General features: G+C 40.2%; 1 protein-coding gene across 8 annotated transcripts in view; it reads left to right on the top strand.

Moving 5' to 3' along the window:
- The window catches only part of HIVEP3 (HIVEP zinc finger 3), a 432,406-nt gene that overhangs the window by 74,564 nt on the left and 334,244 nt on the right, over positions 1-23,598 (top strand). For 6 of the 8 annotated variants that reach the window (XM_016140000.2, XM_016140001.2, XM_036232683.1 and 3 more), the window contains exon 1: positions 10,723-11,326. The exons of 1 other annotated variant lie outside the window; for it this stretch is intronic. The gene's annotated coding sequence lies outside the window, so the exon portion shown is untranslated. Of the gene's footprint in view, positions 1-10,722; positions 11,327-23,598 lie in introns of those variants that run through there. One more of the 8 variants, XM_036232685.1, reaches the window with a different exon arrangement.

Genomic DNA, 23,598 nt, shown 5'->3' with positions numbered 1-23,598 from the left:
AAATGAAAACTGAGGGATAGTCTACAAAATACTTGACTGGTGCTCTTCAAGTGTCAAGGGCATGAAAAATGAGGAAAGAACAAGGAATGGTCACAGGTCAGAGGAGATTAAGGAGAAATGACAACTAAATGCAATGTGGAATTCTGATTTGAATCATGGAATGGAAAAAAAAGGCGTTGGCAAAAAAACTGATAAAATTAGAGAAAAATTTGTAGTTTAGTTAATAATATTATGGCAGCATCAATTTCCTGGTTTTGATCATTGTACTATGATTATATAAGATGTTAACATCAGGGAAGGCTGGATGGAGGGAGGTATATAGTAGTTCTTTTGTCAATCTTTATAACTCTTCTGTAAGTCTAAAATTATTTCAAAATGAAAAGAAAAAAATGTCAGGAGAGCTTTTGATGAAATAACCCTGAAGGAAAGAAGTAAAGGCTCCTTGTGCTGAAGGGAATAGTATGGACACATTTAGACTGCAAATTGGACTTGTAAAAGAATATCTTGCATACTACCTGGGGCCCATATGCTTCACTGTGTTCTTGGGACTACAGTCTGAGAGTTACTAGTGGGGCCCTCTGACCAACTCATTTGAAGACATCCTATATTTAGGGACATTCTTGAACCTTTTCTACATCTTGCTTTGTCTTTTTATCCCATCTCAACTAAATCTTGGAAGTGATGATAACCTTAAAATCTTTCTTTTTTTTGGAAAATGCTTTCTTTTTAAAGTGAACTTTCTTTATCTTTCTCCAGGAAGGATGAATTTTCCCCCCTCTTCTTTCTTTTAGTGACTGTGATTTTTGTGGGGAGGGGATGCAGACTGGCAGTCCATCTTCTGATTCCAAGTGTTTTCAGCCAACACAGCTTTTATTTATGTATTTATTTTACAATCGGATTTGTAGGGAAGCCTGACCATTCAATTCTCTTGCTGTTTTACACACTTACGATATTTGCCGGGCCCCCGAAGGCATGTGAGTTTTTGACCCTGGGTGAATGTTGTAAATTACACATAACCTGTGGTGTTTGTTCATGTTCTTTTCTATTCAGAACTCTTTTCCAGTCTGACCAAAATGCCTTATCCTGCTCCTATGGTTCTTTAGATTTCTTTTTGATGTTGTGGCCTCAGATTTGCTCTTTGTGACATTCTTATGTTTGCCCTTGCAGCATTTTTAGGTGGTCTGTGGGTTGCCAGAAGGGAACCCTCTCTCTTCCAGCACCCTACAGGGTATTTAGCCAGGATATACAAACTTCCCAAAGCAAGATGGTCACATGAAAAGAGAGTCACAGGGCCTATGTCAGTGCAGGATTGGTTGGCACCCAGAATGCCCATTTGGGACACGTGACTACCATGTCTCTGGCTGCCTGAAGTAGAGTCTGAGAAGCCTATTTTGTGCTGCTCTACACTTCTTTTGCATGTTAATTCCAACACAGGAGGAATTTTTCCAGTCACTTGGCTTCATATTTTCTTAGAAGGGAATTCTTACCAACTCAACTCTCCTGGTTCTTGAACCCAAACTCAGCCTAGCAAGGCCACATCCTCCTCTGAGAGAAAAAGCAGTGTCGTTCTTGGGGAGTTAGTAGCTGAACATCATCTCTGTCTCCAACTTTCCACTGTACTAGAAATCCCCTGTCCCTGTCACCTGAAACTCCTTTTTATTTTTGTTCTGAGTTTACCCAATTTGTTCATGTTAAGCTTTTAACAGATGGAATCTATGGATGTGACTTTTAGACTCCTTCATCTGTAGACTCTAAACACATTTGGTTGGTTGGTACCTGGACCTGGAAAAATTTTATAGAACCAGAGCTTATACAGCTGAAACCAGCAGTGGTCCTTTGCCAGGACTCTCAGAATGGCCTGCGGAGCTTTAAAGGCATACACAGGCCAATACCCTCCTGTAAAAACTTGGAGGCACCTATATTTTGCCAAAGATTACAGGGATTTTGATATGCAGTCTCAAGTAGGATCCTCAGGCAGCCAGAGACTTTAACTTACATATTTTCTTCATTTTTATTAACATTCCTTTTTGTTGTTGTTGTTCATAAATCGATGACTGTTCCATTTAGGGCACTGATTCTAAACAGGGTCAGGGATTTTTCTAATCATAAAAACACTTCTGCTAGAGAGTCTGTGTGCCTCCTGGTGACATTCACCATCTGCCATGGATTGCTGAGATCCCTGATGAGCCTTCTCATATCTGAGGTATAAGGGAGTTAAGAACCAATGCTCTAAGGTTGTGTGTGTGTGTGTGTGTGTGTGTGTGTGTGTGTGTGTGTGTGTCTTTAGATTCCAAATTATTTACCGTTGGTAACCGGAAGCAAAAAGGGGCATACACATTGGCCTTGGTCAATTTTTTTTCCTGCATTTAAAACCACTCTATCAAGGTCCCTAAACAGGCTGAATATAAGAAGGGAGTGGAACTAGAGCCAGCTTTTTGCTTTTTAAAATACCATCCTAGAGTGTTGCTCCTAACTGAAGAAAGCTTCTCTAAGGAAGTTAGAATAAAACCACCATTAACCTCATTTGACTCTCACCTTGAGCATCACATTGAATTACTTGACCTTCCCTCTGGTGGGTCATCCTTTCTGGTATGATTTGGCAATTTAATATCTACCTTCATCATGGTATTTTCCTTCTTTATCTTTGGGAGAGGAAAGAACATGATGTGAGAATCAAATGGTCCTAGGGTTTAATCCTCATGCTGATGTATACTGGATGGCTTGCTTTGGGACAAGGAACATAAGCCTCATATTCATCATTTGCAAAATAGAGCGGAAACCTGCCTTAGATGATGTGGTAAGGATAACATCTGTATTTTACAGATAAGGAAACTGAGGCAGGGAAGGATTAAGCAACTGACAAGGTCCCACAGGGTTTGAACCCAAATGGTCTGATACTTCTCAGAGTGTGACCACGTAGTCCCATTCAGTTCTGCAGAGGGCCAACCTGTACTTCTCATCTGTTTCAAGATGGCCTGGAGTAGAGGTTTCCGAAAATATTGTCCAGTGTAGAACATTGACTTGAGTCAGGTGCTTGGAGTATTTTTTATCTTTGACTCTAAGCCTTACAAGGAATGCTGACAACATACTTTCCATGTTTTAAAAGAGTGGGTACATTCACATGGACTTAGGCAAAGAGAGATCTGCATGGGTTATGTTTTCATCATTGGTTACAGATAATGGTTTTATGCCCCAATGGAGTATTTTTAGTTACTGTTTCAAAATTAAAATTACTACTTTAAAAACAAATGAATGAATGAGTGAATGAATAAATGAAATATTTAATAAATGAAGTTATAATGGGGGAGTTCTCAGCAAAGTACCTGGAATATAGCAAGCTCTCCATAACTGCTTGTTTCCATCCTTTCCAGCTTCTCCTTCATTTGATCTTAGTTTGATCTGTTATTATTGTCCTTACAAACTGAGGTCACAATCCCCTCCATTACATTATTTTTAGTATTGATCAGCTGTTTTGATGAGCACTGTGTTCAGTTTGAGTGCCACAACTAATGTGCTTTTTGAAGAATGATATGAAATTAGAAAGGATAGAAGCTACTTGGATGATAGAATTGGGTTCTAGATGTCAGGTTAAATGGATGGACTTTTTCTTACAATAAGAAATATGATGAAGCTAAATGTAAGGTCTTGTGATGGGGTACAGAAAATAAACTACATGAGCATAGAATGGGGGAGATGAGTAGCTTAGCAGCCAAAAATATAAAAAAATATTTGAGAGTTCAAAGGGAGGCTAGAATTTTATATCATGCTCATGAGTTGGAGGAATTAATATTGTTAAAATATTCTAACTACCTAAATCAATGTACAGATTCAATGTAATCCCTTTTAAAATATCAATGGCATTCTTCTCAAAACTAGAACAACTAAATCTAAAATTAAATGGTATTCCAAAAGACTCTGAATAGCCAAAGCGATCTTGAGAAAACAAAGTGGGAGATATCACACTCCCTGACTTCAAACTATACTACAAAGCTACAATAATCAAAACAATACAGTACTGGTACAAAAGCAGGCACATAAATCAATGGAATAGAATAGAGAGCCCAGAAATAAATCCTCACTTATATCTTTAATTAATTTATGACAATGGAGGCAAGAATATACAATAGGGTAAACACAGTTTTTTCAATAAGTGGTATTGGGAAAACTGGACAGATAAATACAAAAGAAAAACCTACAAAACACAAAACTGTACCACTTTATTATACCATATACAAAAATAAACTCAAAATGGATGAAAGACTTTAATGTAAGACCAAAAAACATAAAACTTCTAGAAGGAAACATAGACAGTAAACTCTTTGACATTGTTCTTGGCAATATATTCTTAAATATGTCTCCCCAGGCAAGGGCAACAAAAGTAAAAATAAACAAATGGGACTACATCAAACCAACATTTTGGACAGAGAATATCTTCTCTGAATGGGAGAAGATATTCACAAATGATACATCCAGTAAGGGGTCACAATCCAAAATATGTAAGAAACCCTCACAATATAACATCGAAAAAAAAAAAAAAAGCCAAACAAACCAATTGAATAATGGACAGAGGACCTGAATAGACATTTCTCCAAGGAGGACACATAGATGGCCAACAGACATATGGAAAGATGCTCATCACTAATCATCAGGGAAATGCAAATCAAAACCATGATTACCACCTCATACCTGTCAGAACGGCCATTATCAAAAAAAAAAAAAAAAATCGTCAAATAACAAGTGCTGGTAAGGATGTGGAGAAAAAGGAACTCTCATGCGCTGCTGATGGGATTTAAATTGGTGCAGCCACTACAGAAAACAGTATGGAGATTCCTCAAAAAATAAAAAATAGAATGGCCATACAACCCAGCAATACTACTTCTATCCACTATTTATTCAAAGAAAATCAAAGTACTAGTTTGAAAAGTTGTGCGTATCCCTATGTTCATTGTAGCATTATTTACAATAGTCAAGATATGGAAGCAACTTAGGTATCCACCAACAGATGAATGGATAAAGATGTGAGAATATATATGCTCAGCAATAAAAAAGAATAAAATCTTGCCTTTTGCAACAACATGGATGGACCTAGAAGGTATTATGCTAATTGAAATAAATCAGAGAAAGACAAAACCATTATGATTTCACTTCTATGTGGAATCTTAAAAAATAAGACAAATGAATAAACAAAACAAATCAGAAACAGAGCCATAGATACAGAGAACAAACTGATGGTTGCCAAAGGAGAGAGGGAGATGAGAGAAAATGAAACAAACAAAAACAAACAAAAAAATGAATTTTATTACTAGATTAGAAGGGGAGGGGAGAATGGATACTGATTGAACAATTAGCAGACTTATAGTAAATTCATTATGATGCAATGGTGTAATTTGTTTACAAAAACGTCTCGGACAATATTATATTGCATTTATAGAAATACAGTATTTTCTAGAAAAGTAATTAGCAGAATTTTCTGAACAGGCCTAGCCAAACAGCAAGTATTTTAGACTTTTCAGGCAATATATGATCTCTGTTGAAAATTCTTTTCTGTTTTTATGTTTTATAGTTCTTTAAAAATGTAAAAACCATTGCTAGCTCATGGACTATAAAAATAGGCTGCACTGAGGCTATAGTTTGCTGCTCTTGTAGAACAAAGATGGTGATGAGTCTGGGATCATGCCTTAAGATGTACAAGAATGCATTTGAGGAGGTGATCTGCATGGGGATGGGACTCTGGATGAATTCCCACGAGCTATAATTGAAGGCATTGGTTACTTTTAGTCTGGAGAAGCCAAGAATCTTGATCATTGTCTTCAGACTTTTGAAGGATTTTTGAAGAATTTTTGAAGGTGATTAGAAGAGACCCTTGTTCAGTATATATCCAAAAGGAAGAATTAGAATCAGCGAGAGGACACTCTGGAGACAGACTGCACCATACAGAGAAGGACTGTCTCATTATTAGTTGCCAGTTATGGAGCTCTTATTGCTAGGCACGATTCTAAGTACTTTACATAGATGGTTTCACTTTATCCTCAACAACCCATCAGGTAAATACCAATCTTACCTTTACTTTACAGATGAGACAAATCAGCAATAGAAGGTTAAATTATTTGCCCAAGGATACATGCTACTAAGTAGAAGCCATAATAACTGCAACTCTCTACTGCCTACTTGCATGCAAATTATACTCATATGCAAATAATTTAGCAGTGCCAGGCACATAGTAAGTATTGCTGCTGGTAATAATAATGATAATCCCTAGGAAGTACTATGTTTTTCATTATGGTGGTTGTATTAGTTTCTTATGGTTGCTATAACAAATGACCACAAACTTTGTGGCTTAAAACAACATATTTATTTTTTAAGAATTCTGGAGGCCAGATATTTGATACAAGTTTCACTGGGCTGAGCTCAAGGTGTCAGTCAGTAGGGCCATGCTTCCTCAAGAGACTCTAGGGGAGAATCTGTTGCTTACCTCTTCCAGTTCCTGTTGGCTTCCTGGTCTCTTTGGCTTACGGCCACATCACTCCAATCTCCACCCCTGTGGTTACATTACCTTCTCTTCTGCCCTCTGCTTCCCTCTTATAAAGGATACTTGTGATTACATCAAGGACCTCCCAGATAATTCAAGATAATCTCCTCATTTTAAGATCCTTAAATTAATCACACCTTTTGCCATATAAGGTAATATTCAGTTTCCAGAGATTAGGAAATGGTTATCTTTGGGGGCCATTATTTGGCCTACAACAATAGTATTTAAGCATAGACCGGATAAACACATTTTATTTTTTTTTTACTATTAGAATAAAAATTTATAAATTCTATGATTTATTGGTCAATTATAACATCTATTTTTCCTTATGGCATATTTTTGTGAAAATAGAATATTTTTGTATAAGGCATGACTTAGAAGTAATACTTAATTTTTTTCCAATAGCCACAGTCTGGCAGTATTTATTGAATAATACATTCTTTCCCTCATTGATTTAAAATTCAATTTTTATCACTTACCTATCAAACAGTAAGCACTGTACATGAATCTGTGTATCAACTCCATTTAGTTCCATCAATTCATTTTGTAGGTTTCTGCATCTGTGCTATGCTGTTCTATTTACTGTGGCATTAAAGTATGTATTTATAGTTGATAAATTCAGTCTCCCTCAGTTCTCCTTCAATTTTCATGGCTAATGGCTCTTCTACTACTTTGTCATTGTGTATTTTAACCTAAAAAATTCCTTCTTATCATTTTAATGTGGCCTTGGAATGAGAGAAGATAGATAGAATTGTAATTGTCTGCCTTACATAATGATTCGTTCACCTATTTTTTATTCTGATGATTTTACTTACTCATCCATTGAGATTTCCCAGATTTTTTGTTAAAATCATATGGAAGTTATTTCTTAAAACTTCTTTCTGATAATTAAGCTCTACAACCACATTATTAATTATTTTTATACTTAATCATACATTTTATTACCTTTAATCCTTATTACATTGTCTTATATAACATGTCTTCTCTCCTTTCTGAGTTCATTATTTTGGCTTCCCCCACCCCCCTTGGCTAGAATAGAACTTCAAGTAATTTTTTAAAAAAATAGAGTATTTGAGTAATATAATTTCTGTGTCTTTGAACATGTCTTTCATTTGTCATCACTTATGAGAGAAATTATAGCTCGGCAATTGGTAGAATTCTTGAGTTACAATAATATTCTCTTAGAATGCTATAAAAATCATGCCACTTTTCTTTTAGCACGTAGAGATGTGAAGTACGATATGCCTGGTTTCCTTTCTTTAAGCAGCTCAATTTTTCTTCCCTATAAGAAGCTTGTGGTTGTATCTGTTTTTTGGAGTGTCCGACTACATCTAGAATTGTGTCTTCTTTCAGTATTCCTGCTGCCCAGCACGCAAAAGACCCCTATGATTAAAAGCCTAAAGTCTTTCTTAAACTCAAGGAAATGTTCTTCTAGTTATTCCCTGATTATTGCTTTTCCCTTCCATTAATGATGTCTCCTTCTGGATCTCTTAGTAGGCTAATACTGGATATTCTAGATTCCTTTGCTACATCTTACCTAGTTGTAAATCTCTTTTCTTTCTATATATATATATATATATTTTTTTGTCTGTGGCATCCCTAAATGAACGGGCATCCTGCCCCTATTTAACCTTTGACGTCTACCCATATTAGGAATAAACTTCCCTCTTCCAAAGACACTGCCGAATAACTGCCATTCTGTGTGGAGAGAACCAGCCTAGTTCCTGATGTCCTTCAATTTGCTTCTGAATTGAGGCCCATGACTCTCGTCTAATTTTTGGTCCTCTGGGCTTGGGATTTTTAAGGATCTTTTTCTGGAAACCTGTGTACTTTCTTCTTAGAGGATCTGTATAGAATTGTGAGCTTATCAGCACTAATCAGCCTTTTCTCACTGTGTACTTTATATTTTCCCCATAGTCTTCAAAATGTTCAATTTATTGATGGCATCTTTCTTTGGTTTCCAGCACTGCCACTGATGTTTTGGTCATATACTTTTTTTGGGGAGTGGGTAGGGTGGAGTAAATGTACAAACCCAATTTACCATCCCCCAAACCCAAAGCCCCAGTGTGGGAATAGTAGTAGGGACCGAAGCATCACATGGATAGCTGGACCAAATGACCTTTCAGTCTCACCTAGCTCTGGCAACCTTGTTTCTAAAGTCTAAACAGTAAAGCAGCGTAATTAAAGGTTGGAGAAACAACTTTTACAAAAAAGTCCAGAGAGATAGAATTTAATTTGATCAGGAAAATAGAATGAGGTGAGACACGATGAGTCACATTAAAACTTCTAAAGATAAGGCTGGAGGGACTAAGCTTAAATTACATACAGCCAAAGTGATTCAGGTTGGCTACTACAAAGACTATTTAACTCTTAGGAACTTGGGTGGCATTACATTACAAAGTCCTGTTAAGAAGGCTCCTTCTTGGGTGAGTTTTCCTAAGGGGAAAGAGCTGTTCTGTTTAAAGGCAGGGGATGGACTGAATCACCTTTTGGATTGCCTCACCTTGGGATATTAGGATTATGATACCTCAGTGCCGCTGATGTTAGATGGGGAATAACAGCAGCAGCTGATAAATCCCCTCCGGTGAAAAATCTTGTTCTCACCCAGCCTTACTGATAATTTTTCTTTTTAATATGAGGAGACACTGTTTTTGTCAGGAACATTTTCTCCAAATCTTTAAATCTGAATGGAGACATCTTTAGTTTCTTCCCCCACATGCTGGGAAGAGCAGGACTTTCAGCGGCTCTGGCTCCCTCTCTCTCTACAGTTGGAGGCAACTCTAGCTCTCAGCACCACTGGAGACGCTCCCTCCACATCCCCTGGCAGTCCCATCCTGCAGGGAGAGGGCATGGAGCTGGACCAGGGAGAGGAGTGACAGGCTCCCTGTGGTAGGTCTGTGCCTGTCAAGGAGTCTCAGGGGCTCAGGTCTGTGGTGGCCGGAGGAGAGCCAATTCCAAGCTGTATGGCTGGTGGCATTTCCGGCAGCCAGTGCCCAGCCAATCAGTGACAGGCCCAGATAGCTAGGGCGATGACACATGAAATATGATAATTTTCTGCTAAAGAGCATGGAAGGGGGAAAGAGAAGTGTGTGTGTGTGTGTGTGTGTGTGTGTGTGTGTGTGTGTGTGTGTGTCTGGGAGGGGGCAGCGCAGGCAGTGCCTGTGACCAGGTGGGAGGGTGACAGAACATTGGGCTCTAATGCTAGGGCTAAAGGGACCTGCTCTGGGGAGAGGCTGTGGGAACACCAGGGTTTCTCTTCAGGTAAGCTGCTGCTGCTGGGTGGGAACCGGAGGAGAAGCAGCCAGCGCCAGTTGTTCTGAAGCTCAAGGCGCCCAGGGTGAAAAAGAAACTGTAAAAGACATTTTTCTTCTTTTCAAACATAAGGTTAGGAGTTTTGGTTTCTTCTGAGTGCTGCCTTTTGAAAAGCCACAACAAAACTGGAATAAACATCATCTGGAGGGCTGAAGCACTTGACAAATAATTTAAAAAAAAAAATTGGGGCTGGGAATTATTTATCCCCCACCCATCAGATTTTTCTACCCTATGCTCATCCTAGCCCTAAAAAATAAAGTTAAAAAAAAAAAAACCATCTTGTTAACAAAATCTTGAAGAAGGGCCTAAGTCTGTGTCTTAGAGATTCTAAAGGTTCAGGTGGTAGTTTTGATTCTAGATTCTGGTTTTAAAAAAATGTGTCTTGGAACGTGAGCTGGTCCTAGATTACATTATAGTTTAGAAGTAGTGCTAGAGGATTTTTTGGTTGGAGGACACGGCGCCTGAGACTTCAGGGCAGGACAAGGTGAGGAGTGCCCTGTAGTTAAGTCTGAGGTGGCAGAAATCCCCACTTCCTTCAGCAATCTTGGCAGGCTTCCTGGTGCTTTATCAGCAGTTAGGGGCTCGTGAGGGGGTGACAAGAGTCCCCTGTATTGTCTGATCCTGTGAACATGTGTATCAGAGTGTTTACATAACATTCTGATTAGTCACTGAGGAGCTCATCACTGCAATAAATGTGTGTCTAGTTTTATGTATTGCATTTGCATTCTCTCTCTCTCTCTCTCTCTCTATATATATATATATATATATAAAATATAATATAGATATAGATAGATACAGATATATGGAATTTTTTTAAACAGCACAGATAAATGATAAATGAAATCTTTATCACTTCTGCAAGCCTGCTTTGTGGCTTTAGGCATGGGACTGGCTTCCTGCTCTGGGAGTGATAGCTATTCAGAAATGATAATTGGTGTACTGTATCTTTAAAAGGTTAAAACCCCTTTCAAAAAAGGTCTGGACTCATAGTGGAAAAGGCAAGCGAGGCATGGGTTGCCTCTGGATTCAGAAAACAGCTGCTGATTAGATTCTATGTCTGCAGGCTGAATTTATTCTGTGTTTTTCAACAGCAAGACTTCGAGAGGGATGCTACTGTTTGGGTTTCTGATCGTGATTTATATTTATTCAGAGGAATAACAGAGGGTGGATCTGTTCCCGGCGCGAGCATGCTCACAACCAGCTGACTCTCCCATTATCCAACTGCCTAGTTTGGTGCTTCAATGTACATGTATATTCCGTGTGCATATGTGTGTATACAAACACACACGCATGCCTGGATGGACAGATGTGTGCACAGGTTCTGTTTTAAGGACAAGTCTTTCAATAAGGTTTTTACCCCTTACTTGAAACAGGTGTTCATGAAAAAAATGCACAAAATCCTGACTGACCGGAATAATTCATGAAGAAGGGGCTGGATCCGTGGGTCAGAGAACACAGGACCAGTTTGCCATCCCAAGGCCGAAGGTAGGGGACTGGATTTTTATTCGGCGGATGGATTCCTTGCGCTTGATATTATTTATTGCGGTTTTGCCTGAGGCCGCCCTGGAGAAGTAAAATAGCGAGCTGCGATTCCATTTTGTCGTTGCCTTTCTTGGAAACGGTGTCCGCGTGTGGAGGCGCAGGGGGTGGCCGGGTGGGCGGCCGCGCGGCGTGCGGTGCCCTCGGTGGGCTGGGCGGGCTGCTCGGCCTGGTGCTGGGGGAGCGGCGTGAGCCTCAAGTGACCCCGCGCGTCAATCACCGGCGGCGGCGGCGGCTGTAACCCTGTGCGCGCCGCGCACTCTTCGCTGGCTCGCCGGCTCTCTGGCAGCCAGACTCGGCACCCGCGCGCTGCCGCCCCGGCTCCTATGAGCCTCGGCTGTCGCGCAAATGCCTCGCTCCTGCAGCACTTGCATTTTCTTCCTCTGCCCTGGCTGCTGCTCCAGGATTGCTCAGGCCCACCGGAACGGTCTCTGTGGCCGGCTTGGTGATGATTGAGATTTTGGAGGATGCTTCGTACCAAGACAGAAGGGAGCTCTTTCCCTTCTCCCCTTAATCCTAGTCCCCCTCCTCCCCCAAATGTTCCTAAAGCCAAATCACAACCTCCCTTCCCTCCAAACAAAACAAAACAAAACAAAACAAAACAAACTCCTACTCTGCTGGGGATTCTTGCCTTACTGCTAGCAGAGCGGGTGCCCCCTCTCCAAGTTGTGCCCCACATTTTACCATCTTAAAATTAGTAATACTGCTGCTGCTGAGTGGCCCCTGCGGAGACTGCACGGGCTGCCTGAGGACTCCTGAGCGTGGTAGACAGCCCGAATCCGCATAGAAGTGGTGTAGACCCTACACTGGAAAGGGACTCCGAGGCCAGGCGTTGGTTTGATCGACTGGCTGCTTTGGTTTACGTTGAGGTTCGAGAAGACTTCCGTGGCTTGGCGGGCCCTCCCTTGAACTTTGCGGGCAGTGGTTGCAGGCAGGAGGGTCTGCTGGTGTCTGGTAACTGGGTGAGCAGCACCTGGGTTCTTTCTGCAGTGCACCCTCAAGTTTCTGGAAGCCCTTGGCGTTGTAACCGCAGCAGCCAGGTGCCACGCAGGCATGTTGTGTGCTTCGGTTTTGTTAAAACTGGCTTGCTTTCTGAGTGAGGAGGGGTGAGGGGGAGAATGAGGTGTGCGCTGAACGCATCACAGAACATTCTCTAGCCCTTGCTTGTGTGATTATGTAACCCCAAGTAATGATCAGACCGTGTGCCCTAGCAGCTCCCCGCCAACTCCTAGTCCTACCCCAGACTGAGGAAGTTGAGCCCCCATATTTAAGATGTTTTTATGTAACTATGTGTATGCTGGGGGCAGGGAGAGTGTGGAGAAGAGGAAGTATCATTTGAGCAACTTATGTGAAGAACACAGGGGCAAAGATCATGAGTTATTGGAGACAGGGTGGAATTGGCTTTGGGTTGGTGTTGATTGGAAGACCCTCACACACCTCCCTTTCACTCAGTCATTGCTGGTCTGAAGTCTCATGTGGTCATTTCACCCCTGCAGAGAGAAGGTTGGAATCACCCTTGCAGAGCCCCTAGGATCCTAACGGAGAACACATATCTGAACCCAGGGTGACCACCCAGGCCTGCTTGTTTTAGGTCCCCGCTGTTCTTCATGCTTCACACTGAGGGGGGAAATTTCTGCCTCACGGGGGTTTTACTTTTGCTCTGAGGTTGGGCTTCAGTGTGGGCCTGAGTGCAGACCTCAGATGTTGGCCAAGATGATTAACAACACATGGTCTTCAAAGCTGCGACGAACTGCAGAGGCGGAAGGCCCTTACATTCTTGAATTAAAATTTTGTAGAATTTTTTTTTTTTTGCAAGGTAGGAATACAGCCGTCCCAGTGAGATATCTGCAGGCAGGAGGGGAAGGTATGTGTGACATTTAGCTCCCGAGCTTGCGTGCGCTCTCCCTCTCCCCTCTTCTGTCCCATTCTGCTTCACCAAGGCACCCACTGGATGCAGAATTGTCATGTCGGCCTCTTTACCATTGCCCTTAGCTCCTCAGGCTAGGGCTGCTGGGCAGATTGTTAATTTGGTGGGGAAGTCGGCCCCTTCAGGCTAAGATTTTTGTTGTTGTTGTTTTCAACACTCCATTAGGCCTCTTTACGGGCCAACTTCTAAGGTGTATACTGGGGCAGTGGATCAAGATGTGTCAGCTGGCGCTGTTGTTGAATGCCTCCTCTCACTGTGTTTCAGTGGCAGTGGAGAATTCTGTGCTGCCTTTGGGTCCTTGCCAAGTGAGCCATTGGGGCATTTAGTGTGTGAAAGTGACAGGCAAGAAGAAGATGCATTTAGTCTGAAGTCCTGGCAGATTCCAGGCCCTGACTTGATGGAAGATAACATTAAGAGAGTTGTATGACAACTGGATAGCTTTTAACTTGTTCCTCACTTTTCGCTCTGTGAGTTCCCTGTTATCTTTCAGGTTCTTTTCTGCTCTCCACACTGCCCTTCAGGGAGGTCTTGACATGCTGTTCTTTGCATTTCTAGTGATCAAAGGATATTTACAAATCTACAGACTTACTGGGCAGGCAGGGCAGGAAACACTGGCTAGAGGACTAGACAGTACTGGGGTTTCTGGCCAGACTTGGCCAACACCCTTGATCAATGCTGCTCTTCATTTGTAAAGTGGGTGTAATCATCATAGCCTTACCAAGTCAACTGAAATAGTTTGAGGGGGAAAATGAGATGGGCTAAAAAGTCACATGTGCTTTGTAGTTGATGGGCATTAGGATAATACCACAACAATCTAGACCTCACATGTACATGATTTCACTTACTCAGTTGGGACCTAAGTGGTAAAACCAAGAAAGATGCTGTAAGTCCATGAGCTATAGTCCATGTATTTTGATCATCGCAGAAAGTTTCATACCCTTTTTCAGAACTCTTAATTTAAGTAAAGTTCTAAGAAGCTTGGTTATTAGATTCGCCAAATATGCCTAGAAAATTGGAAGAGATTGATAAATTACAAGGGCTATTAAAGTTCTCTTGTCAAGTATCAGTAAGAAGTACTAGTAATGTAAGAAACAGAAAAACTAAAAAATAAAGTAAAATAAAATTTAAAAGGTACAGGAATTCAAAGCATATAATTTTAAGACTATTTATTATAAGTATTTAACGTAAGCAATTCAATGAAATTTTATATATTTTGATAGGTCTTCAGGACTCTGTTTTGTAGCATAATTACTGATGCTCACAATGACCCATATGCATCAAGAACAGCTTAAGTGACATTTTGTGTGTCCAATTTTAAAAAACATGAGCATTTGAAGTATACCCCAAATGATTTTTTTAGCATGATGTTTAAAGGAAAAACTGCATTTATGTAGGATCACAGACTTCTGTGGTCTCTGGGTAGCCAGAGGCTTACTGATCAAAATTATAACTATAAAGCTCCCTCGCTGAAATTAATGAGAACTTTATGATCTTTTGCTGAAATTTAGCAGGGAAGCATTATGCTAGTATTAGTAGTGCTTATGTTCTAACATTTGATGCTACAGAAAATACTAAGAAGGAAACATGCAAACCTCAACCTGTCTTGTGATGGGAGACAGACTTGGAGCCTTCAGACTTAGCAACTCTAAAGCTGCAGTTTGAAGTGACCCAATGATAAAAAAAAGAGGGGAGGCTGACCCTAGTGTCATGCATTTCTTACATCAGTGTAGGGAATGTGGACACCTCACTACCAGCATGTTGTTAAAAAAAACTCATCAGAAAAACAAGTTCAGGATGTCATGGCAACACCTTCATGCTAAGCTGTGGTGTTTACTCAATTCAGACATCATGATCAAAACTGAAAGGGTGTCCGAGTTACAGGACCAGTGCTAAGCTCTGCCTGATCAACTACTGATTTGCTTAGTTACAATTTGCTCCAAAACAAAGGCACCAGGAAAGGCAAAAGAAGAGGAAAATGATCACTGACACTTTTAAAATTCAGTACATTGTCAAAAATTTGAAGACTATACTTAAAAGTAGCTTAAGAGTTTCTAGAGGCACATAAATTCATCACTTTGGTAAATCGCTTGAGGAAAATTTTTAACTTGCTAAAAGAAACTATCAATAACAGGTCACTGAATGTGATCAGGAACTCTTAGAACTGTTCAAAGTTTCCATGTGTATATGCAAAGAGATGCCGATGTAATAAGATGGAGGAAAGAGTACTCTCTGAAATCCCAGGGCCTTGGAAGGCAGAGGAGGTAGGGGTCGGTGGTGGGAGGTAGCTGAACCACACTCTCCAGGGGGTTGCCCTTTTGGGACGGTCACATCTGGGAATATGTGCTTGGGCCATACGTCTGGCGCATTGATGAAAGCTGTGCATGCATGAGAGACGTGACTCCTCTCCTCCTTACTGTTATAAAATGCCAGATGTAGATGGCATCCTTGTGAAAAAAGAAGGGTAGAGCTTTACATGTAGATGTACAGTAGAGATGAACTGAGAATACCCCTTAGACTGGGGAGCACAGCCAGGTCAAGGCATACTGAAGTTAGTCTCAGCAATCTTGGGAATTCTCCGAATGTCCATGGGTCCTTGAACTGGGCTAATGGCCAACTTAAAAAAATGAGTCATGTATGCATGGCTGGGCTCTATAGAAAAGCTGATAAAACAAATAATAGAAAGAGATGGAAAAAATAAAAGCAGTGCTATACATAAATGACATGCTCCGTTGAGCCTCTGTCACCAAATTTAGTCTCATCTATCATTCATTGGACTTCCAGGGTCAGTGTTACATACTGAAGCTATCTTATGATCAGAGGAGCCCTGATTAAAAAAAAAGAAAAGAAAAGAAAGCACAATGAATTGTTTTAATATTAATAGAAGAGGAATTCTGAAAACCTCCTCATCAAGATTCAATACAGTAGACTCTTGACATTTTCTATGGAGACATTTCAAACCCTCAGCAAATTCTCCAGTTTGTAAATGCAGAAATATTTGCATAGGCTCTTGACTTCCTTCTGAATTTGGTTTCTGACCAAAGAGGAGAAAGAGGGTCCCATGATTATTCGGGGGCCACCAATTATTTGCATTTTCAACCTGCACTCAAGGATATCAAGTTTCTCTTACTTGCAGAGAGTTTCTGTTTCCCTGGTGGTGTCTTGGAATGAGGAGCTTTGACAAGGCTCCCACTTTAGCTAAGTGACTTGCTCTTACGCTGTAGCTTTGCAACACACAGTTCACACTAGTGCTTCAGGAAGAGGACCATTGCCATGTGGCATGGCTATTAGGGATTATTCACATATAACTGCAAAAGCAAATGTTGAACTTGTAATCTTGGCAGCATCTATTGCTAAGTTGCACATGTATGTAACCTCTCAAACTCCCCAATGTTCACTTAATAGGTTTGGGAACTTCCCGCGACTGTCAGCACATCTCTGTGAAGAGAATTGGGGCATCACACAGCTGAAGCATATGATAAAAGACTTAAATGAGAGCATCACTATTGAAATCTAGGCAAGAGAATCAGAATGTAGTCATTTGCTCCATGCCCTCATTTTAAAGACTTCAAAATTTGAGATGATTCTAAGAGATTAAAAAACATAAAACACTGTGCTTATGATTATACTAAATTAAAAAGACAGAGCAGACTATACTCTGGAGGTTAGGCCTTTCTACACCTTACTGGAGAGATTCTTGTAAGAATGTTTCTTAAGTGATTTGGGTAGAAGCTCTTAGAATTTTAAGTGGGTTTAAGAGCTCCACCAAATACAGTTGAGTTGATCATTTTTGTCAGGCAACTGGAAAAGATATGGCGGGAACCGCAACAACTTGATAGAAGTTTCCTATTAAATTTTTCTTTATGAACTTCTTTTAAAATAATTTTAATAAAATAGCTACTAGATACAAGAGAACACTTATATACTGTAGGTAAGGATATAAAGATTAGGACAACACTCATGTACTCATCAGTCAATTTAAGAAAAAGAATGCTGTTCCTAACTTTGAAGAGTGGTACCGCTCTCCATCTCATCCATACCTTCCCTTTTCAGGGGTAACCATTTCACGGATATTTCTGTATCTTTTCCTTATACTTTTCTTTATTGTCTCACACTCTTCTGTTTGCATTCCTAAACAATATCTCCTTTATTTGTGCATATTTGTGAACTTTGTATAAATGGAATTCTACTGTTTGTATTCCTGTGCTCAGAGTTAGCCCGTGCATACCAGTAAGGTTGTACCAGTTGACGAACAACTGAAATACTTCCGTATCAGTTAGTGGTAAATTGCTTCTTGCCCGACTCTGCTTCCTCCCCAGACTCTGCTTCCTCCCCCGCCACCACCAGTACTCCCATGAGACCTTTTCAAGTCTCTTCACCTTTCAGAAAGGATTATACTTTGCATAGTGCAGGACCCAGTTCCCACACTATGGCTGGGGTCTCTTCTGATTGGACAGTCTCTATACCAACTGGCTGTTAAATGTTTCGCTCCTGGATTTGTGCATACTCTTGAGTATAGCAGAAATATTTTCATTTTGCTGAACTGTAAGTCCATTATACTATATATTGTGGTGTATATATCTATTCTATTATTAATGAATACAAGTTATTTCCAGTGTTTTGCTATTGTAAATAGTGCTACTGTGAACATTCTTGTTCAAGTACCCTGGTGAGCATTATGTAAGTTTACTTAAGGAATATAAATAAGAGTAGATCTGATTATCACAGATGATGGACATCTTCAACTCTACTGGAATAGCTCAACGTTAATTTTCATTGTATATGTGAATCTCACGTCAATAAAAAAAATGAATTTTCACTGTGTTTAACCAATTTCTATGCAATGGGAACAATGGGAATAATTGTTTCCATTGCTCCATATCCTTGCTAATACTTATATTTTGTTGGATATTATCAGAAAATTTTTCCAATCTTGTGGGTGTATGATAGTATCTTATCGGGTTTTAAGTTTGTATGTATTTGGTTACTAGTGGTTCGGCATCTTGACACTTACTTGTTGGCCTTTTTGATTTTCTTTTTCTCTCTGTGTGAAGAGCCTTTTGAAGTCTTTTGACCATTTATTTTAAAACTGGGTAGTTTGTATTTTTCTTATTTATTTGTAGAAGTTATTTATGTATGCTGGAGACTATTTCTCAGTGTTGAAAATACCTTCTAACTTATGGCAGTTCTCTTCATCCTTTTAAGTATTTTTAGAGCGGCAGAAATTCTGGATTTTAGTGTAATAAAAATTTATCAATCCTTCCTTTCTTATTCAACTTTTTGTGTCTTTTTAAGGACATTCTTCCCCATGGCAAGGTCATAAATAGGCACTTGTTTTGCCTTCTAAAAGTTTTAGAGTTTTGCCTTTTATGTTCAACATTTTCCTTTGAGGATGCTGTTCTCTATGGATTTGATACTCTTTATCAGGATAAGACATACTACCTTTCTTCTGTACCATAAGCAAAGAGTTTTATTTTTTTTAAAATCATAAATGGAACTTTATAAAATACATTTTCTTCATTTATTGAGAGATTTATGTAATTTTTCCTTCCTTTAATTTGTTCATGCCTGGTGAGATATTTTCTGATGTTAAATTAATATTGTGTTCCTAGAATAAACCTGACTTGGTCATGATGGATTCATTTTTTTACACATTACTAGCTTAGCTTTGCTAATATTTTGTTTGAAGTTTTGCATCTGTGTTCATTCACGAGTGTATTGGATTGTGATTCTCCATTTATCCTGTTATCCTTGCCAGGCTTCAGTATCGAGCTTCTGCTGGACTTATAAAATAAACCGTAAAATGTTTCCTCTTTATATAACCTCAAAAAAGAGTTAAGTAAGACTGGAATTCTTTTTTCCCTGAAAATTTTTAACCTCTGATTTGATTTCTTCAATAGTTATTAGGCTATTCAGGTTTTAATTTTTTTTCTTGAATCACTTATTGGTAAGTTAGATTTTTTTCCTAGGAATCTATTTTATCTGAGTTTTCAAAAATTTTGCCTTGAATTTATTTGTAATATGCTTTGAGTTTTTAAAAACTATGTAGCATCTGGGGTTATGTCCCCTTTTCATTTACAATTCTGTTGTGCCTTCCATATTCTTTTCTTGAATAGTCTTTTCGGAATTTTGCCTGTTGTTAATCTTTTAAAGAATCTATTGTTGACTTTGTAATCCTCTCTATCATTTATTTTGTCTCTTAGTTCATTAATTTCTGTGCTCATTAAGTAGGATCTATTATTCCTTCTTAACTTCTTAAGTTGAATGGCTTTTTTCCCCCTCCCTATTATAAGCAGTGTAGTTATACATTTCCACTATAACTTCATCACACATTTCTTTTCTATGTAATATTTTTATATCATTTGGTCCTAAGCATTTTATAATTTTTTTGACTAGTAAATTATGTGTACCTGTGTTTCTTAATTACTAAACGTCTATGTAGTTGTTTACATATTTATTATGATGATCAGTCTATTTCATTCAATACACACATTCAATGATATGGTATGTTTTTAGTAATGTCACTTGTTCAGGTTCCTTCTAAGCTAAAATAGGAGACCAGTTGGCCTGAGTGGATGGGGTATGGATCTTTTAACCCTGCTGATAGTCTTACCAGAATAGAAATGAGTGACATTGAGTAAATAACAGATAGGTTAGCCTTTAAATGTAGAACTACATCAACTTAATGGGGAGTTAATTCTTTCTTGGTAACTTGGGAGAGCTGATGGGTTTTCACTGATTTTCAGTTTCATGCGTCAGCTGTCCTGTTTTGATAGGTCATTTCACCTGGATGAAGCTTTTTTTCAAACGCAGAACAGAGTGAATTAGGATTAAAGACTGTGTCTTTCCTCTTCCACTTACTAAGAATTAGATCCTGAGAATTATTCACGTTTTCTCTAAAGGATGCCTTTTATTTTTCTTGTCTTGGGCCAGAGTTCTACCCTCATGCTACCCTTACACTTCATTCTTGGTTATTGAATGATAGGCCTTACCATCTGGAGACCAGCTCTCTTTTGGAAAAAAGAAAGTGCAAGCATGCAGTTCTCTAAGACTGGCTCTCTCAACTTCCAGCAAACAGGACTTGGATGGCAGCTGGCATCCCCAGCCCCCTCCCACTGCCCATGTGGCTGGGTTACACTTGACTGAACTCAACTTTCATGCCTTTTGGCTGAGGGACTTTGTCATTCTCTGTTGCTATGAGGGGTTTGTCCAAGAAAGCCCTGGCTGATGATGCTGGTATGGTTTACTCCGAGGCAGGTAGGCCCTGCTGTGCATTTCCCAGTGTAGCTTCTGAGCAAGGGGCTGTGGGTTACCATTGTCCCCTTCCCTTCCTGTGAGCCTACTAGTGGTAGGGTGTAACAGATGGACACTCTGGCTGCCAAGGGCCTCCTGCAGGCCAAGGGGAGGGAGCCATGCCAGCCTCATGTTCTGTCCCTTTCCTCCTGCCTGCCCGCCTGCCCTGCTGACTTCCCTGTTCAGTTCTCATCTACCCCTGATATGGGCACTGCCTTAGGGAGACAGGTGGGAGCACATTGGGCAAAGGGGTCCCTTTTCCCCTCCATCCTTTCCAGGGTTTAAGATGATAAGAGCTCATCTTGCTGCTACCTCAGAGCCATGTGGCATTTGCTTCCTCTGTTCTCTCTACCTCTTTCTCTCCTGCTGCAGCCCTCACCTCTACCCCCTACCCCCATCTCAAAATGTTTGAAGAGAACATTTCAAGGATAAATGAACATTTTTCTTAGATAGAAACAGATGACCTCCCTTCTTCCCAAACCAAGTAATTATTGGAAAGATGCTTCTTTTCATCTAATATATGCATACTTTCTACCTGGAAAGCAGAAGTTGTAGAGGCACCCAATGAGAATGGTGGGCTTGCCAGCCTTCTCTGTGGGTCACTGGCCAGTTTTGCATTACATCTGCCCCTCTGAAGTGGGCTGAGTATCAGTCTGCCTGGCCGTCTGGTCATTTCCACTAATTTGTAATGGCAGTTCTGGAAATGCTTGGAGCTCAGGGGTCTGCCACTAGGCTTGGCTTGGAAAGGGAGAGAGAGGAAGGAAGGAGGATGAAAGCAGGGAGGAAGGGGGAATGATGAGATGGAAGGAAGGAAAGGAGGAAGGAAGGAAAGAAAGAAGAAGGAAGGAAGAGTAGGAAGGGAAGAAAGAAGGGAGGACAAAAGAAGGGAGGAAGGAGAGATGGAGGGAAGGAAGGAAGGAGGACAGGAAGGGGAAATGGGGGAAAGAAGGATGAAGGGTGGAAAGACAGAAGAAGAGAATGAAGTTAGGAAGAGAGGAAGGAGGGAAGGGAGGAAGGAAAGAGAGAAAGAAAAGAATAAAAAGGAGGAAAAGGAGCAGAGCGTACACAACTTTCAGTCCTGGCTCCAGAGCCCAGCGTGTCTCAGGTGGGACTACATGACTTAAGTCTCTTTTAAAAATTGCATATAATGTGCATAAAATAAAATTCACCTTTAAAGCATACAATTTAAGGACTTTTGACAAACGTCTACACCCATGTGGACACATCACGATCAAGATATAGAACATTCTCATCGCCTTTAAAAGTTCCCTTGTGTCCCTCTGCAGTCAGTTCTCCCCTCCCACCCTCTTTCGGCAAACGTTGATCTGTTTCTGAAACTAGAGTTTTGCCTTTTCTAGAACTCCATATGGTCAGACGAAATCATAAAATATGTATTTCTTTTTTTTTTTGATTCTTATGCCTTTCACTCGGCATAATGCTTTTGAGATTCATTCATGTTGTGTGTATCAGCAGTTCATTCTTTCCCTGCTGAGCAGTATTCCGTTGTATGGATGTACCACAGTTTGTCCATCCATTCACTTGTTGATAGAAGTTGGCTATTATAAATAAAACTACCATGAACTTTCGCATATAGGTCTTTATGTGTACGTACCTTTTCACTTTCTTGGGTAAATACCCAATCAAGTTTCTATTCTTTATCTTTCCAGCAATTGGCACACCCATTTTATCTCTTTGTGCCTATTAGCCTGTTAAGAAGTGCCCCTTCTAATCCCATTCTATGAGTGAGCATCAAATAAGAATCTGATTTTGAATATCGCCACTTGTGCCAGTCCCTATTACATCCTTTAGACACTATATTCTAATTGCCTGTCAATCTGTTTGACACCCTAAGTAGACTAAAAACAATATGGCACAGGAATTGAGAGCACAAATGTTGGAGCCAGACTGCCAGGATTTGTATTCAATCTCTGTCACATATTAATTGTGTGACCATGAACAAGTTATTTTGTGAACCTCAGATTCCTCATCTGCAAAATGGGGTGCTAAGAGCACTTACTGAATGGGGTTGTGAAATATTGATAGGTAGATAGATAGTTAGATAGATAGATAGATAGATATGCTTAGCGCGTACTAAATACTATGCTGTTGAATGACTCTGCAGAAAGGAGTATTAGGGTCTGGAATATGCACAATTGGATCTCCTTTTAGTGGCTCATGATGGGACTGGAACAGTTTCTAGCAACTGCTCTGTTGCCTGGATCCTGGCCTCTGAGCTTCCATTGGACAACAAGCGCTGTCTCTACACTGGGCGGAGAGCACTTTCTCCGCTTGTCACCTACCAGCTCTTCTTCCTGTGGGATGCCGGCTGTCTCCTTTGACTCCTTGAATTCAAATTCTGTTACCTTTCTCCTGAATGTTTATTACTCCTTGAAAACCATAACTACAAGTTGCAAGGGATCCCACTTGTTTTGTCCCAATTCCTTTTCTCAGTTCTGGTCTGGCACATCATGCTTCCACACATTTGTGAAGCAAGACCTGGAAAGGTCTCTCCCACATTCTGAAATCCTCATACTCTGGTTTGCATGAATCTTGAAGCCCTGTGTTGATTAGAGATCTATCTAGGGGGCCAGAAATATTTTTCCTACAGCTCTATCAAAGATGTTACTGTCAGGGCAGCCTCCACAGTAGCCAGGGTTGTGGATGCCCATCCCTGAGCTCTGTCACCTCTGCGAGCCAGGAACTGAGACTCTCTTTGAATGGTGACTCTCTTTTTTGAATAGGGGCTATGAGGCCCACTGAGTGCATAATTGGACACAAGGATTTAGCCCTAAGTTCAGAGAGAGAAACATTTTCTGGATCAGACCTTTCTCTCTCTCTAAGAATGAGATGATTCAGAACCAAGGTGATCAAAAGAAGTAGAGAAATCAAAATGTAGGATTGATCCTCGAAGCGGGTCCCCTGAACAGAAACTTCCTATGGACAGAATAAAGCTTCCAAAGTATGATCCTCTGTGGGCCTGCGGGGAGTGTCTGTAAAGTCT

This window comes from Rousettus aegyptiacus, unplaced genomic scaffold, assembly GCF_014176215.1.
Source record: "Rousettus aegyptiacus isolate mRouAeg1 unplaced genomic scaffold, mRouAeg1.p scaffold_m13_p_1, whole genome shotgun sequence".
In the NCBI taxonomy this organism is placed as follows: domain Eukaryota; kingdom Metazoa; phylum Chordata; class Mammalia; order Chiroptera; family Pteropodidae; genus Rousettus; species Rousettus aegyptiacus.
This window is presented reverse-complemented; position numbering and strand designations above follow the sequence as displayed.